Raw genomic sequence first — 18,096 nt, 5'->3', positions numbered from 1 at the left:
TAACCCCCGCCAACCCCCGCGAAAATACCGCCTCCTAAACATATCCATTCGAAAGTACAAACACTATCATATTTCCGCGATACCCCCCCCGTAAAAAAAGACAACCATCTATATATCTACTCTCAAGTACAGACATGATAATCTTTCCGTGCTAAAACTTCCCTCTAAATATACCTCTCTCTAACTACAAACCGGGCCCTCTTTCTATTAACATATTGTTCTCAAATGCAAACATCCCCCTCCCCTCTCTGCAAAAGAAACGACCCGCGCTAACATGTGACCTGAAGTGCACAAGCCTCTTGCGAATAAAAACACCCTCGTAACATACCTATCCCCAAGTACAAACATCTTTCCGTGTTAAAAAGTACACCCTTACACCCCATTTAAGTCCCGGTGAAAAGATAATCCGATAATTATATAGATTTCTAAATACAAACATGACCCTCATTCCGTAAAAAAAAAAGTCCCTCCCTTGACATATCTATTCTCAAGTACAAACATGCCCCTCTTTCTAAAAAAACACTATTCATTAATTAATGAACCCCAAGTGCAAACATGTCACTTTTCCTCAGAGACGCCCCCCACCAACCAACAACATATCACCCCTACTACAAACATGCCAACCTCCTTGCAGCAAGAACACCTCAATATTTTTTACCTCAATCCCAAAGCTGCCTTCTCACTGTGAAAAGACTCATATACTATAATTATTCTGTTTATTGAGGCGCTTGACACATCATACCACGACCCCGAACACGGGGGGGGGGGGGGGGGGGGGGCACATGGCAAACAAACAACACTGAATAATCCCAAAATATGACATAAGAACTGGAGTTTAAATCCTCTGTTGTGCAGGTTCAAGGAGACCGGTGCTGATTGTGAGAGGCCTTTTAGGAAACGTATTTAGGGTCCCTTTTAAAAGCAGAAATTGATGCGGCCTGTTGGATGTGCATGTGCCTGTATAGAATTCCAGACCCGGGTGCATTGCCTGAAAATGGACTGTTTCAGGGTGAAAGGCTTTCTGAACCTCGTAGTGTCCAACCTGAGCAGAACGCTGTTTTTTTTATAGTTCAGTTTCTGCCAAAGCTGAGGTTTTTGAAATATGTGTTCAGCTTTGTTCATTCGAATCGCCTTAAGGTGGTGATCCGTGTGTTCTTAAAAGCAGGTTGACGGTCTATGAGAAGCCAGCCAAGTGATGAAAGGGATGTTTTAAAGGGTTATGGTTATGTTTTATATATATATATATAATATAATATAAATGGTTACAACGACAGCCTTTACCACGAATACTTTTACTACGAGGTACGTAGTAAAGGCATGTGTGGTAACGGGTACATATAAAACAAGCATTTACAATGCAACGGTCTCGGCATTGCAAAAGTTAGAGCTATTAGCATTGTACATGAACGTGATGTGATGCAGCCATTAAGAACATGACACACGAGGCCTCAAGGACTTATTTATAAAAGATTGAAACAAGAAAACTTTAAACAAACAGGTAGAAATGCACAGTAAGTAGCACAGTGTAAATGACTCTGGTGTGTGTGAGACCACTATATATCCAAATATTTTGTGACACGCTATTTGTATGATAAACTGGTGTGCATATCACCGATGCATGCACATTGAATAATAAGTATGGACTTGCTGCTTGTAGATAAACAGGTGTGTAAGTCACTGCTGTAACTCCCAGCAATAATTTAATTCTGGCTCTGGTGTGCATAACACCACAGTATATGCTACCAAATGGCTAGTGGCAAGCTGTTGATAAATTTAAAGGGTGTGCGTGTCACCGCTGAGCTTGTAACCAATAGCAGCACAATGTATTATTAAATGAAGACGTGGGTAACGCAGCTGATAAGCCAGCGTGACACTGTCATAAGGCTAGTAACACATTCTGCCTCTAAAACCTGGTAACGCGCTTTGCCTCTTTAAAAGTTAATTGCGGTACAAGATGATACCATACAGCCAGTCACATGCTCTGCCTCTTCAAAATGTAATCGGAGCAAGAAATGCTGAGCCTTTAAATTTATTAAACACCACCTCAGAGCAGACTCCAATAAGTGCACAGTGATCGCGGGGAGGGGGAAAAAGTGACGCGCCCCACATGCAAGTTTCAATTAACACAACTCTGGATTATTTGGCAAGTGAAATGCTGCCACAGCTTGCAAACGGGTAAAGTTCACACTATATAAAATCGCATAAATAAACGAGCCCAGCAGCCTCACCGGAAGTCAGGCAAATTCGCCTGTGACTGGGGCGTGGCTGCATCCGGACCGGAAGAGAAGGCGGAGTGAAAGCGTCTCGCGACGCCAGAAGGAGAGCGGAGTCCCTCAGAATTCACCTGGTAAGTTGAAAAGGGCTGGGGGGGGGGCTCGGTTCCCTCGTGTGTGTGTGTGTGTGTGTGTGTGTGTGCGTGCGCGTGTGTGTGTATGCATGTGTGCGACGGTGGGGGAGAGGGGGGGGTGCACTCGTGTGTGTGTGCGCGCGTGTGTGTATGTGAGCTGGGGGGGTGTCTCTGTAAGTATGTGCGTGCGTGCGTGGGCGCTTGTGTGTGTGTGTATGCGCATGCGTGTGTGCTTCTCAGGAGACAGCGCCTGGCCGCAGCGCTCGTTCGCGTGTCACTTTGAAATCGCCTTCAGGGCGATGCGCGCGGCCAGGATTGTCTCCTGGGAAGCACACACGCCGACAAAAGAGCTTCGGCGGAGACGCGCTTCCGCGCGTTCAGCCGAGCCCTAAAAAGGGGGTTTGGGGGGGCTTCCCCCCCAAAAAAAACCACTCACCTTTAGACGAGATGGTAGGCAATCGGCATCGCAGACGAAGGAAACGGCCGTTTTTTTCTCCTACGTATGACGTCACCACGCAAAAATACGTGGAGAAAGATAGGCGTGTAAATAGTATTCCGTAGTAACGCATGCGTGGTAAAGGCATGCGTTACAACGGAGTTCGTTGAAAAAACATACAACCGGCTGACTTTAGGCCGTCCAGTCAATGGTGTATACAAGAAATGTCAGTGCTTAATTTGTGGCGGTGGAGGCCACCGGCATTTATTTTTGGGGACCAGCACTTATTTTTCCTGATGAGACATTTCCCTAGAGCAAGAGAGGGAAAAACGCACAAAGCAGAAAGACGGAGGAAAAGAAAGATAACTGTCACAAAGGGAGAAAGCTAGAACCTGCAATAGTGAGATACAGGGGCAGGGAGTGGATTAAAGAGCTATGAGATGGATTTAAGACTACCATCCATAGCATTGGGCGTGCCAATGTTTGATTGCACCGGCTGCGGGCTACAGAGCAGAACTTTGGGCACCGTATTCATTATTTTACAAATTAAGCACTGCTAGGGCTTGGACAGCCAGTTTAAGATCTTGTTTTGAGAGACAAAGCTTGATGCTATGGTTCCATTTTAGATGAAATCTGCCGTTCCCGGCCATCTCTTTGACCTGTAAATCAACATGGCTTAGTTCATGGAGTTTGTAGCCAATAGTTTTAGTTGGCTGGTGCCATTGAGTTCACCAGACTTTTCGAGGGGAAGTTCCTGCCCCTCAGTGAGAGGAGGAGAAATTCAGGCTTCTGAGGATGTAACTTTAGTTTCATGTTGAATATCCAGTTGTGCATGCCATTGCCCAAGAGGGAGTGCACGTAGCGTGTCGGGTGCTTCCTTGTCCCGGCAGTTCGCACCCCAGCCCCTTCCCACGGCCTCTTGGACAGACACCAGCTCCAGCAGCGCGTGCACTCTAAGCCACAAACGCTTCGGCCTTAATGACGATTAGTGCCCTGGCCACGTGCTGCCTCGCGCACGCCGAAGAGGGGCTGAGAGTACATTCACAGGACAGCACCCTCTGACCTCACTGGACTTTCCCCGGCGATAACATTTCCTCTGGGCGCTCAGCTCTGGGAACATGTAATAACAGCGGGTGGTTCATCACGGGGGCTTCAGAATTTGGGCCGGGGATGAACGATTGTCCTCGTTCAGAATATGTGGGTGTGCCCGCAATCAGCACTTTAGGTAACATGCGGCACTCGAAGTCTTTAAGAGCTGATGTCTCAGAGGTGGCCTCATCATGACCTTGTCTGTGGCAACAAGCGCGCTTTGCCGTAGATATGGGGCGTTAATGGTCACTAATGGACCTCTAACAGGGCTGAACACCTGTGTCCACTGCAGTCATGACCCCGCCAATCAGAGGTCATCACTCCTACAGACAAGGGTGAGGGGTGCATAGAATAAGGTTACCAGCTCACACATTTCCAGTTCCGTTTTTTTCCTTCTTCAAAACATTTTTATGTGGAACTTTAGACCAATGGGTTCTATTAAGGTGACAAGGGCCACTCGGAATGCATGGGGTTCCTTCCACTTACGCAAAATACCAGAACTGGAGTATTATGTCCCCGATAACGTGTAATATTTAGCAGGTGTGTGTGTGTGTGGGAGGGGGGGGGCTGATAAGTGGACTCATCTCCTTACTCCAGTCAAAGTCACCGCTTCACCCATCTCTCTCACCAGTTACCTCCATCTCGGTGACTTTTATCCCCCCACCCCACCCCCCACACACACACCCTGCCAGAGAGCTCCACTGACTTCTCGGCAGCATAGAAGGCGACGTCATTGCCAATCATGCTTCTGTGTACCTATTCTCGCATCGCTGGAGGCTGGATACTAAGGGCCTCATTTATGAGAAATGACGCATCGCTGCGTGAAAGCAGCGATGCGCCACTTCTCAGTGTGCACTCCTTGCGACATACTGGATGCGTCATATTTAATGTATGACGCATCATGTTGCAAGGAGTTATAGATACGTCAGTATTTCTGACGTATCTGTAAGCGCAAAAGTGACGCATTGCTGGAGTGTGTCACAAAAGTTACGCAACTCCAGCAATGTGTCCTTGCGTCAGTCTTACGCCTGCTGTGAGGCAGGTGTAAGATTTTGACGCATTTGAGTCCTAAGTGGCGTAGTGAAATCTCATAGATTTCACTGTGTCACTTCCATGACCCTTTCTTGCGTCAATACGCCCCCCTTGCATACATTATATGTGACGCAGGGGTTTACAAAGTGACACATCTACCTAGATGCGCCACTTTGTAAATATGGCGCAATAAGGCGCATTTTTTACACCACTGATGCATCACAAAAAGTGACGCACCGGCGACGTAAAAGTGACGCACAGCCTAATAAATGGCGTCCTAGAAGTGATTTCACTGCGTCACATCTACAAGGCTATTTGCGGGGGAATGCCCCCCCTGCATACATTATACCTGACGCAGGCATAATGTAGTGCAGGGGTTTACAAAGTGATGCATCTGCTTAGATGTGTCAATTTGTAAATAATGCGCAACAGAAGGCATGTTTTACGCCGCCGATGAGTCACAAAAAGGGACGCATCGGAAGCGCAAAACTGACGCAAGGCCTCATAAATGAGGCCCTAAGGCTACAGCAGTTTGACAAAGACCACAAAACTCCCATGACTCACACGACACAGCCCACAATAGATGACCTCACCCAAGACTTTAAGTGGGCCGGGTCACACCGGTGCTGAGCACCGGCACTTTTTGAAAGGAAGCCTATAAACGGGTCTCTAGTGGGCGCCGTTTTGTGCCCTGGCACAAGTGGTTCATTTTTTTCAGGACTGCAGTAACAGCAGGCATATCGATGTGCGCTGCTCACACTGCTCACTTCTCACTAGTGGAGAAGTTACGGCATGACGTCATGCCAGGTGAGCGTTGATGGTGAAGGAAAATACTTTAAAGAGAGTCATTTTCTCTCTGGATTTCCTTTCTGTTTTTGAGACTCAGTAGCAGCAACTTTGTCGTGGTGTCATCAGGGCTTTAAGTGGAAGCTTTTTCAATATTATATACAAGCCATAGTAGCTGTTTATTTATCTTGTACAACTAATAACCATTGACAAAGTCAATAGTCCTGACTTGTTGGTATGATGTTACTTGTTGTATCATATATCTGAATGCAATGACCTTTTCCCTCTGTACGAACATATGTCCGCTCCCAGGAGACAAGTCCTCCAGCCCTCCCTGTAAGAGCACATCCCAGCTCACAGGGCACGAGTGCTCCATTCCCTCCTGTAAGAACATTCCACATATGTTACAGGAGACAAGCGCTCCGTCTTTCTATCGAAGACTTCTCGCAGCTCACAGGAGAGGAGCGCTTGATACCTGTTTGTAAAATGCCATTTCAGCTCACAGCTCACAGTAGACAAACACTCCAACCCTCCATCCAAGGGCTCACAGGAGACAAGAGCTCCATTCCTCACTGTAAGAGCACACTACAGCTCATAGGAGATAAGCGCTCTATCCCTCACTGTAAGAGCACAGTACAGCTCAGCTCACAGGAGACAAGCACACCATTCCTCACTGTAAGAGCGCACTACAGCTCACAGGAGACAAGAGCTCAATTCCTCACTGTAAGAGCGCACTACAGCTCACAGGAGACAAGAGCTCCATTCCTCACTGTAAGAGCGCACTACAGCTCACAGGAGACAAGCGCTTCATTCCTCACTGTAAGAGCACACTACCGCTCACAGGAGATGAGCGCTCTATCCCTCACTGTAAGAGCACACTACCGCTCACAGGAGATGAGCGCTCTATCCCTCACTGTAAGAGCACAGTACAGCTTACAGGAGGCGAGCACTCTATTTCACCAAGGGGACAATACAGCTCACAGGAGACAAGCACTCTATTCCTCGTTGTAAGAGCACACTACAGCTCACAGGAGACAAGCACTCCATTTCTCAATGTAAGAGCACACTACAGCTCACAGGAGATGGGCACTCCATTCCTCATTGTAAGAGCACACTACAGCTCACAGGAGATTGGTACTCTATTCCTCGTTGAAAGAGCACACTACAGCTCACAGGAGACGAACACTCTATCCCTCACTGTAAGAACACACTACAGCTCACAGGAGATGGGCACTCCATTCCTCATTGTAAGAGCACACTACAGCTCATAGAAGACAAGCACTACATTCCTCGTTGTAAAAGCACACTACAGCTCATAGGAGACAAGCACTACATTCCTGGTTGTAAGAGCACACAACAGCTCACAGGAGACAAGCACTCAGTTCCTCATTGTAAGAGCACACTACAGCTTATAGGACACTAGCACCTTATTTCTCATTGTAAGAGCACACTACAGCTCACAGGAGGCAAGCGCTCTATCCCTTACTGTAAGAGCACAGTACAGCTTACAGGAGACGAGCACTCCATTCTACACTGTAAGAGCACACTACAGCTCACAGGAAATGGGCACTTGATTCCACACTGTAAGAGCACACTACAGCTCACAGGAGACAAGCACTCTATTCCTCATTGTAAGAGCACATTACAGCTCACAGGAGACGAGCACTCTATTCCTCATTGTAAGAGCACACTACAGCTCACAGGAGACGAGCACTCTATTCCTTGCTGTAAGAGCACACTACAGCTCACAGGAGACGAGCGCTCTATCCCTCACTGTAAGAGCACAATACAGCTCATAGGAGATGGGCACTCCATTCCTCATTGTAAGAGCACACTACAGCTCATAGAAGACAAGCACTACATTCCTCGTTGTAAAAGCACACTACAGCTCATAGGAGACAAGCACTACATTCCTGGTTGTAAGAGCACACTACAGCTCACAGGAGACAAGCACTCAGTTCCTCATTGTAAGAGCACACTACAGCTCACAGGAGACGAGCACTCTATTCCTTGCTGTAAGAGCACACTACAGCTCATATGAGACGAGCGCTCTATCCCTCACTGTAAGAGCACAATACAGCTCATAGGAGATGGGCACTCCATTCCTTATTGTAAGAGCACACTACAGCTCATAGAAGACAAGCACTACATTCCTCGTTGGAAAAGCACACTACAGCTCATAGGAGAAAAGCACTACATTCCTGGTTGTAAGAGCACACTACAGCTCACAGGAGACAAGCACTCAGTTCCTCATTGTAAGAGCACACTACAGCTCACAGGAGACAAACACTCCATGTGTCATAGTAGGAGCACACTACAGCTTGTAGAAGACAAGCACTCCATTCTACACTGTAAGAGCACAGTACAGCTCAAAGGAGACGAGCACTCCATTCCTCATTGTAAGAGCACACTACAGCTCATAGGAGACAAGCACTACATTCCTGGTTGTAAGAGCACACTACAGCTCACAGGAGACAAGCACTCAGTTCCTCATTGTAAGAGCACACTACAGCTCACAGGAGACAAACACTCCATGTGTCATTGTAGGAGCACACTACAGCTTGTAGAAGACAAGCACTCCATTCTACACTGTAAGAGCACAGTACAGCTCAAAGGAGACGAGCACTCCATTCCTCATTGTAAGAGCACATTACAGCTCACAGGAGACGAGCGCTCTATCTCTCACTGTAAGAGCACACTACAGCTCACTGGAGAAGAGCGCTCCATCTCTCAATGTAAGAGCACCGTACAGCTCACAGGAGACGAGCGCTCAGTTCCTCATTGTAAGAGCACACTAAAGCTCATAGGACACTAGCACCTTATTTCTAATTGTAAGAGCACACTACAGCTCACAGGAGACAAGTGCTCTATCCCTCACCGTAAGAGCACAGTACAGCTTACAGGAGACGAGCACTCCATTCTACACTGTAAGAGCACACTACAGCTCACAGGAAATGGGCACTTGATTCGACACTGTAAGAGCACACTACAGCTCACAGGAGACAAGCACTCTATTCCTCATTGTAAGAGCACACTACAGCTCACAGGAGACGAGCACTCTATCCCTCACTGTAAGAGCACACTACAGCTCACAGGAGACAGGCACTCCATTCCTCATTGTAAGAGCACACTACAGCTCACAGGAGACAACCTCTCCATTCCACACTGTAAGAGCATACTACAACTCACAGGAGACGAGCACTCCATTCCACACTGTAAGAGCACACTACAGCTCACAGGAGACAAGCACTCTATTCCTCATTGTAAGAGCACACTACAGCTCACAGGAGACAAGCGCTCTATCCTTCACTGTAAGAGCACACTACAGCTCACAGGAGACAAACACTTCATTCCGCAATGTAAGAGCACACTACAGCTCACAGGAGACAAGCACTCCATTCCTCATTGTAAGAGCACACTACAGCTCACAGGAGACAGGCACTCCATTCCTCATTGTAAGAGGACACTACAGCTCACAGGAGACAATCTCTCCATTCCACACTGTAAAAGCACACTACAGCTCACAGGAGACGAGCACTCCATTCCTCATTGTAAGAGCACACTACAGCTCACAGGAGACAGGCACTCCATTCCTCATTGTAAGAGCACACTACAGCTCACAGGAGACAATCTCTCCATTCCACACTGTAAGAGCACACTACAGTTAACAGGAGACAAGCACTCTATTCCTCATTGTAAGAGCACACTACAGCTCACAGGAGACAAGCGCTTTATCCCTCACTGTAGGAGCACAGTACAGCTCACAGGAGACAAACACTTCATTCGGCACTGTAAGAGCACACTACAGCTCACAGGAGACTAGCACTCCTTTCCTCATTGTAAGAGCACACTACAGCTCACAGGAGACAAGCACTCCATTCCTCATTGTAAGAGCACACTACAGCTCACAGGAGACGAGCACTCTATTCCTCATGGTAAGAGCACTAACCCTGGGCGTAGTACTACGCTACGCTCGCGGAGCGTGCAGAGCTTGCACTACTACGCACTACCCGAATTGCACGTAGCACAGTGCAAAAATGCATAGAGGGCATTTTTTGCTTGCTCGCGGTCCTCAACGTCAAGTTGGCGACCGCGAGCGAGCAAAATCAACATCCTGGCGAGACTTTTTCCTCGTTCGTGATCAGCAACATCAAGTTGCCGATCGCAAGCGTTGAAAATAAACATCTCCGTTGAGATTCCCAACGCGGGGAGGTCAGGTTTCTCAGTACGAGTGGTCGCGTATGCTTGCGACCGCGCACGATGAGAAACTACTAGTCCGCTTTGAGGAAGCTGCCGCTCGAGTACAAATCTACTTGAGCAGCAGAAAACGACCGCTTGCACTGTGCAAGATGCCGTTTGCAATGATTGCACAGTGCGGACAAGCATCTATCACTGTACAATCTGTGCGAACAGCATTTTCCCTACCGCACACAGCGTGGCGTGCATAGTGCAAAGAGCACTTCGCGTAGCTACGCGTAGCGCTACTATGCAAACTATGCCCAGGGTTAAAGAGCACACACCAGCTCACAGGAAAACGAGCGCTCTATCCCTCACTGTAAGAGCACAGTACAGCTCACATGAGACAAACACTCCATTCCACACTGTAAGAGCACACTACAGCTCACAGAAGACGTGCACTCTAATCCTCATTGTAAGAGCACACTACAGCTCACAGGAGACAAACACTCCATTCTTTATTGTAAGAGCACACTACAGCACACAGGAGACATGCACTCCATTCCTCATTGTAAGAGCACACTACAGCTTATAGGAGATGAGCACTCTATTCCTCATTGTAAGAGCATACTGCAGCTCACAGGTAACAAGCACTCCATTCCTCATTGTAAGAGCACACTACAGCTCATAGGAGACGAGCACTCCATTCCTCGTTGTAAGAGCACACTACAGCTCACAGGAAACATGCACTCCATTCCACACTGTAAGAGCACACCACAGCTCACAGGAGACGAGCACTCTATTCCTCATTGTAAGTTCACACTACAGCTCACATGAGACAAGCACTCCATTCTACACTGTAAGAGCACACTACAGCTCACAGAAGACAAGCACTACATTCCTCATTGTATGAGCACACTACAGCTCACAGGAGATGAACACTCCATTACTCATTGTAAGAGCACACTACAGCTCATAGGAGACTAGCACTCCATTCCTCACAGTAAGAGCACACTACAGCTCACCGGAGACAAGCGTTCTATCTTTCACTGTAAGATCACACTATAGCTCACAGGAAACAAGCACTCTATCCCTCACTGTAAGATCACACTACAGCTCACAGGAGACAAGAGCTCTAGCCCTCACTGTAAGATCACACTACAGCTCACAGGAGTCAATCACTGCTTTCCTAATTGCAGGAGCACACTACATCTCCCAGGAGTCAACCACTCCATCTGACTTTGTAAGAGCACACTACAGCACTCCCATCCTCACTGTAAGATTTAAGATTAAATCGCTAGATTTAAGAGACTCAAAGGGGGGGGCAGCTGTTACTCTTCTGAAGTTTCAGTGCTATGGAACAGTTTGACCATAAATATCAAAGCAGCTCCCACTTTATTGAGTTTTAGGAAACTTGTAAAAACTTGGCTTTTCAATACCTAGCCTCCTCTTGTTCCTACTACACTGCAATACCCAAATTTAGCTCAGAGGAAATTCATAAATTACTTCCCAAAGAAAGGAAGGAGGGGATGGCCACTGACTGCTAGCAATCTTGCAGAATAGGTAGCAACAACTGAAATCTTACAACCTATTTTCTCAAGGCGTGGAATTATGGGATTTTGTATTATGGTATGTTTAAGATTTATTTTCACACTTTTATTTACAGCCTTGATAAAGAGCTACTGTTGGCTGTTTTAGAACACTGGGCAGTTTGGATATGGACATACAAGGATTACATTGTAATAATTATGAATAAAGAAATATTTTTAAAACATTTCACCAGAGTACGAAAAATGTATGAATCGTGACTGGCCAATCTTTCATGTTTGCAAGAGACCTCCTATAATGTACTACTCACAGAATAAGAAGCCCACGGCAAAGGCAGAAGTGTGCTTTAGAAAAAGAAAGCAAAATAACATGAAATAACATCACATGACAAATGTGACATAACATTATAAGGTATGGATAATGGACATGAGATGGTGGTCCCTGAAGAATGTGTAGGTAAGAGTGGGTATGCTAGGAAGATAAAAGAAGCTAAGGGGTCCGTAGGTAAGAAAGAGAGACTGTCAAAGCAAACCTCTGAGCTATTTGGTGTATTCCAACTCTCTTACCACTTTAGTTTTTAGATCGAGCCTGAGCCAGCGCGCAAGCGCTGCTATGGGGATGATCTGTTGTAGTTCAGTACGGGAGAGAAGCCACGTCCACTCCCCGCCCATATTTTTCATTGGCTTGTGTCTTTGTCCTTCCTAAATGCTGGCGTTTAATTCCTTAATAGGTTTGTTAGTCCCTCCTCAGTACGGCTATGTCATCATTTGTATCCTCCCATGGCTACTGGCCCCTTTACTTGGTTGTTACACGGCACATGTACTATTTTCTTTATTGAGTTTCACGACGTGCTTTGCTTACATTCAGCAGGCCATGCCTGCTTTCACTTTCGAACCATACGTATATATATATGTATATATATATATATATATAACGCTCGAAAAAACTTCTTCGTGTTTGAAAAGAAGAAAGAGCAGCACTCCGGGGAGTTACTTTAAACAGCGTGCAGTTTATTTAGCACAACAAACGTTTCGGCAAAAAGCCTTCGTCGGTGTCACAACCCATTTTCCAAAACACATATTTAAATAAGATCATGTGGTAATTCATGGACAACAACAAGGGACTCAACCCTCCAGCAATACCATGAGCGCCATCTTAGAATGGTTTTTTAAGATCAAAACCATACAGATTTAAACCATGAATTGGTTAAATCAAATTAGGCAGAGGGCAAAATTCAATAATATATTCCAATAATTATACAAAAGATACAGCCGTGGATCGGCAGGGGTCCCTTGAGTGAAGAGAATAAACAAAATTCATGACCACATACAATAATGTGCTGGAAAATATATATAAATATGTGCAAAATGGATGTAGCCTACTTCATATATCAGCAATCAAGATGAAAAATATTATGTGCTATAGATCCATCGTGAATAAGTAGTAAAAAGAAAAAAGTAATAAATCCTGCAACACAGCAAAGCAAACAGCTAGATGTCCGTCCAGCGGGGTACGTTCACTACAAACTATATACAACTGATCACAACTGTACAAAGGAGAATGGTCATATCCATGAAATCCATCCAATCATAAACTTGATTAATGTAGAGAGTGATCAGGGTCAGAGTATATACACAAACATACAGATATTAGGACAATGTAAGAGGCGTGAGAATCCGATGCGAGACATAAAGTATATACATAATGATGGTAATGAAAGAATATACTATACTTGAGGAATCTAGTGATCACCGTAGGTGTGTGACTTGACCATGTAGTCTATACACTATATACACTATATACATTTATACATTTTCATAGGTTGACATTACTTTCAGATATTCAGACATAGTAGTATAGTGTACGGATGATATAAAGACAAGATAGAATACCCGACGCCAATGACCATATACTCATATTCAACCCTTCATTTCCCCAGATGGACCACCATGTCCTCACCGCTATTCATACCCTTGGGGAACTTGGTAGACAGATCGATTATGTATCTAGACTCAAGACGTCTGAGTCTTCTTAATCTGTCTCCACCCCGTGGATTGAGTGGGACATAGTCCAAACCAAAGTAGCGTAATTTAGTTCTATCCCTTTTATGATGTTCGGCAAAATGCCTCGCTACTGGGTACGCGGGGTCCACCTTTTCGATAGCCCTCTGATGTTCAAGCACTCTCAGTTTAAGTTGGTTGATGGTACTACCAATATATCTGAGACCGCATGGGCATATCAAACAGTACACAGCATAGGTGGTGCTGCAAGTAATGAATTTATGAATTTTCTTGGTCCTACCAGCATCGGGAATGTCATATTGCAGAACCCTACGACTGTTGCTACAAGCTTTACATTTCCCGCATGGGAAAAAACCACTCATTGTTTTCAGGGTGTTAGTATTAGTTTGAGTCGGTAGGGGTTCTAAATGACTGTGTACTAGCACATCTCCCAGAGACCTAGCTTTGCTAAAGGTCACTAGAGGATGCGGAGGCAGATCTTCTCTAAGTACTTCATCTGTAAGCAAGATGTGCCAATTTTTGCGCATCAAGCTCCTCAGTCTATCAGCACCTGCAGAGTAGGGAGTGATCATTCTAAAGACCTTCCCAGTGTTCTTGTCTGGCGTCCTCGTTTTCTCAGCTAATAGATCAGCTCTCGGAATCGTTCTCACTTTTTTCAGTGTATGGGACAACAGTGGCTTATCATAGCCCCTGAGTCGGAAGCGGGATAGGCATTCCGAAGCAGCCGCCTCGAAATCCTTATCTTGGGTGCTGTTTCTTTTTATCCTCAAGAGTTCACCGTACGGGATACTCTTGACGAGCTTGGGTGGGTGGGCACTCCTAGCAAACAGAATGGAATTTCCTGCTGTCTCTTTGCGATAAAGAGACGTTTGGACTCGGCCATCCTCAATGTAAACCCGTAGGTCCAAATAGTGTGCTGCCACCCCACTAATGGTACCGGACAGGTGCACATTGTAGATGTTATCATTGAGGATATCAATATATCTTCTGGCCGTTTCCTCTGTACCCTGCCACACGATGAACAAGTCATCTATGTAGCGGTACCAATGTACCACCTTCCCACTTTCACCCTCTTCTTCATAGCTCCTGGGCACATGCTCCTCCCACCAGCCAACGAACAGGTTCGCGTAGCTGGGAGCGAAGCATGTGCCCATCGCTGTCCCAGAGGTTTGTCGGTATAGACTATCTTCGAACAAAAAAATGTTGTTCTCTAAACAGAATTGCACAAATTCCATTAACATTGCATTATGTTGTGCAAACCGAATGGGACGTTTGTTGAGATAATGTTCAACAGCAGATAGTCCATGTACATGCTCAATGATGGTGTATATTTACAACAAGGGGTGGTGAGGGACAGAGTCTCTGAATTAAGCAGAATACTCTCACCCAGTCAAAAGATCAGGGCTAGATCCAACACCGTTTTTTAGCTCATTGCACCATCCCAGTTTCAGAACCTGGCTGTATGCAAATTAGTCTGTTCCTGTCCCAGTGCATGATGGGAACAGGGCAAACCAAACTACAAAAGCCAATTCTTACACTGGGAAGGAAACAAGCTTCCGGGGACCGGTTTCTGGCATTACAGCCGTCTTCGGCCCGGCTTGCTTGAATCCTGATGGTGCAATGAGCAAGGGACTCATGTCTGAGTATACCCTTCCACGCTTAGGGTGGACAAAATTATTTACAACAAGGGGTGGTGAGGGACAGAGTCTCTGAATTAAGCAGAATACTCTCACCCAGTCAAAAGATCAGGGCTAGATCCAACACCGTTTTTTAGCTCATTGCACCATCCCAGTTTCAGAACCTGGCTGTATGCAAATTAGTCTGTTCCTGTCCCAGTGCATGATGGGAACAGGGCAAACCAAACTACAAAAGCCAATTCTTACACTGGGAAGGAAACAAGCTTCCGGGGACCGGTTTCTGGCATTACAGCCGTCTTCGGCCCGGCTTGCTTGAATCCTGATGGTGCAATGAGCAAGGGACTCATGTCTGAGTATACCCTTCCACGCTTAGGTGGACAAAATTATTTACAACAAGGGGTGGTGAGGGACAGAGTCTCTGAATTAAGCAGAATACTCTCACCCAGTCAAAAGATCAGGGGCTAGATCCAACACCGTTTTTTAGCTCATTGCACCATCCCAGTTTCAGAACCTGGCTGTATGCAAATTAGTCTGTTCCTGTCCCAGTGCATGATGGGAACAGGGCAAACCAAACTACAAAAGCCAATTCTTACACTGGGAAGGAAACAAGCTTCCGGGGACCGGTTTCTGGCATTACAGCCGTCTTCGGCCCGGCTTGCTTGAATCCTGATGGTGCAATGAGCAAGGGACTCATGTCTGAGTATACCCTTCCACGCTTAGGGTGGACAAAATTATTTACAACAAGGGGTGGTGAGGGACAGAGTCTCTGAATTAAGCAGAATACTCTCACCCAGTCAAAAGATCAGGGCTAGATCCAACACCGTTTTTTAGCTCATTGCACCATCCCAGTTTCAGAACCTGGCTGTATGCAAATTAGTCTGTTCCTGTCCCAGTGCATGATGGGAACAGGGCAAACCAAACTACAAAAGCCAATTCTTACACTGGGAAGGAAACAAGCTTCCGGGGACCGGTTTCTGGCATTACAGCCATCTTCGGCCCGGCTTGCTTGAATCCTGATGGTGCAATGAGCAAGGGACTCATGTCTGAGTATACCCTTCCACGCTTAGGGTGGACAAAATTATTTACAACAAGGGGTGGTGAGGGACAGAGTCTCTGAATTAAGCAGAATACTCTCACCCAGTCAAAGGATCAGGGCTAGATCCAACACCGTTTTTAGCTCATTGCACCATCCCAGTTTCAGAACCTGGCTGTATGCAAATTAGTCTGTTCCTGTCCCAGTGCATGATGGGAACAGGGCAAACCAAACTACAAAAGCCAATTCTTACACTGGGAAGGAAACAAGCTTCCGGGGACCGGTTTCTGGCATTACAGCCGTCTTCGGCCCGGCTTGCTTGAATCCTGATGGTGCAATGAGCAAGGGACTCATGTCTGAGTATACCCTTCCACGCTTAGGGTGGACAAAATTATTTACAACAAGGGGTGGTGAGGGACAGAGTCTCTGAATTAAGCAGAATACTCTCACCCAGTCAAAAGATCAGGGCTAGATCCAACACCGTTTTTTAGCTCATTGCACCATCCCAGTTTCAGAACCTGGCTGTATGCAAATTAGTCTGTTCCTGTCCCAGTGCATGATGGGAACAGGGCAAACCAAACTACAAAAGCCAATTCTTACACTGGGAAGGAAGCAAGCTTCCGGGGACCGGTTTCTGGCATTACAGCCGTCTTCGGCCCAGCTTGCTTGAATCCTGATGGTGCAATGAGCAAGGGACTCATGTCTGAGTATACCCTTCCACGCTTAGGGTGGACAAAATTATTTACAACAAGGGGTGGTGAGGGACAGAGTCTCTGAATTAAGCAGAATACTCTCACCCAGTCAAAAGATCAGGGCTAGATCCAACACCGTTTTTTAGCTCATTGCACCATCCCAGTTTCAGAACCTGGCTGTATGCAAATTAGTCTGTTCCTGTCCCAGTGCATGATGGGAACAGGGCAAACCAAACTACAAAAGCCAATTCTTACACTGGGAAGGAAACAAGCTTCCGGGGACCGGTTTCTGGCATTACAGCCGTCTTCGGCCCGGCTTGCTTGAATCCTGATGGTGCAATGAGCAAGGACTCATGTCTGAGTATACCCTTCCACGCTTAGGGTGGACAAAATTATTTACAACAAGGGGTGGTGAGGGACAGAGTCTCTGAATTAAGCAGAATACTCTCACCCAGTCAAAAGATCAGGGCTAGATCCAACACCGTTTTTTAGCTCATTGCACCATCCCAGTTTCAGAACCTGGCTGTATGCAAATTAGTCTGTTCCTGTCCCAGTGCATGATGGGAACAGGGCAAACCAAACTACAAAAGCCAATTCTTACACTGGGAAGGAAACAAGCTTCCGGGGACCGGTTTCTGGCATTACAGCCGTCTTCGGCCCGGCTTGCTTGAATCCTGATGGTGCAATGAGCAAGGGACTCATGTCTGAGTATACCCTTCCACGCTTAGGGTGGACAAAATTATTTACAACAAGGGGTGGTGAGGGACAGAGTCTCTGAATTAAGCAGAATACTCTCACCCAGTCAAAAGATCAGGGCTAGATCCAACACCGTTTTTTAGCTCATTGCACCATCCAGTTTCAGAACCTGGGCTGTATGCAAATTAGTCTGTTCCTGTCCCCAGTGCATGATGGGAACAGGGCAAACCAAACTACAAAAGCCAATTCTTACACTGGGAAGGAAACAAGCTTCCGGGGACCGGTTTCTGGCATTACAGCCGTCTTCGGCCCGGCTTGCTTGAATCCTGATGGTGCAATGAGCAAGGGACTCATGTCTGAGTATACCCTTCCACGCTTAGGGTGGACAAAATTATTTACAACAAGGGGTGGTGAGGGACAGAGTCTCTGAATTAAGCAGAATACTCTCACCCAGTCAAAAGATCAGGGCTAGATCCAACACCGTTTTTTAGCTCATTGCACCATCCCAGTTTCAGAACCTGGCTGTATGCAAATTAGTCTGTTCCTGTCCCAGTGCATGATGGGAACAGGGCAAACCAAACTACAAAAGCCAATTCTTACACT

Source organism: Lissotriton helveticus, chromosome 11 (assembly GCF_964261635.1).
Source record: "Lissotriton helveticus chromosome 11, aLisHel1.1, whole genome shotgun sequence".
NCBI classification, from domain to species: Eukaryota; Metazoa; Chordata; class Amphibia; order Caudata; family Salamandridae; genus Lissotriton; species Lissotriton helveticus.
Note: the sequence above shows the minus strand (reverse complement) of the source record.